This window comes from Acyrthosiphon pisum, unplaced genomic scaffold (genome assembly GCF_005508785.2).
Source record: "Acyrthosiphon pisum isolate AL4f unplaced genomic scaffold, pea_aphid_22Mar2018_4r6ur Scaffold_7818;HRSCAF=8400, whole genome shotgun sequence".
In the NCBI taxonomy this organism is placed as follows: Eukaryota; Metazoa; Arthropoda; class Insecta; order Hemiptera; family Aphididae; genus Acyrthosiphon; species Acyrthosiphon pisum.
Window position 1 is genome coordinate 1 of NW_021777722.1, and position 1,143 is coordinate 1,143.

The 1,143-nt window shown below is 26.2% G+C and overlaps 1 long non-coding RNA gene across 1 annotated transcript; it reads right to left on the bottom strand.

Moving 5' to 3' along the window:
- Nucleotides 1-294: 294 nt before the first annotated feature.
- LOC103311585 lies at nt 295-1,129 on the bottom strand. The gene is made up of 3 exons (XR_511258.3): nt 568-1,129; nt 434-490; nt 295-338 (listed from the first exon to the last, which is right to left on the bottom strand). It is a non-coding gene; the product is annotated as an uncharacterized LOC103311585 (long non-coding RNA).
- Nucleotides 1,130-1,143: the final 14 nt, after the last annotated feature.

Here is a 1,143-nt window from a genome sequence, read left to right on the forward strand (position 1 = left end):
CGCGCAACAAGACATTCAAAAGTGTATGAACTATTTCCTTCCCTTCATGGTTAATGTGTTCGATACATCGTTTTCAAATTTTCCTTTTGAAATCAAATCCATAAAAGTATCCTTGTATGATTCCGATTGCTGATATATAAAATAAAGTAACATTTCAATTGGTATTAAAAATGTGTGTGTGTATGTGTGTGTGTGTGTGTGTGTGTGTGTGTGTGTGTGTGTGTGTGTGTGTGTGTGTGGTTCTTGGTCTTTTTACTACTACTAGCTTTTGACTCATCATCATTTTTTCTTTTACTCGTTTTTGGTGTAACTGGTTTTACTGAATATGAACTTTCCTGCTATTATTTAATAAAATATCAATTTTATAAATATAAAATTATGTTTTATATCTATTATGATATATACACACAAACAATAAAATGAGAATACTTACATCTTCGTTTGATGAGCCTTCATCAGTTACAATGGTGTATGAAGACATTGTATTTACCTTTAATAAAAATTTGTAAGTTAAGATTTTTAATATACTAGATTTTTAAAAACTTATACCAAATCAAAATATATTACTTGTTATATAGTCTTGTAGCGGTTAAGTAACGGTGTGAAGCGACGATGCATCAAGTCTAATAGATAATGTTGAGATTTATAATCTATAATCAATGTATGCTGACTGTTTATATACAATCTAATAAGGTTGTATGAGTGTGTAAAGTGATCATCGATTTATGTATTTCTAATTAGGTATAAATAAAATAAATGTAATGCACTCATTTTGTTTTAGGTTTTCCATATTAAATTGAACATAGTGGTCATTTGATCAGATTACCTATGCTATTTTATAATTTTAAATAACTTACATATATAATGAAAAAAATAAAAATAAAAATAATGTCAGATTGCTACATTCAACAATGAAATGTACACCACTCGAAGCTCGGACCAAACCGATTATAATAAGAAAAAAAAAAAAAAAATAATACAAATTAATACATCTAAAAAATCAAAATTTAAAATTAATGATAAAGTAAGAATATCAAAGTATAAACATAATTTTAGTAAAAGTTATACACCAAATTGGACAACAGAAGTTTTCACTATTTCTAAAGTTTTAAATACACATCCATTAATGTATTAACTAAAAGA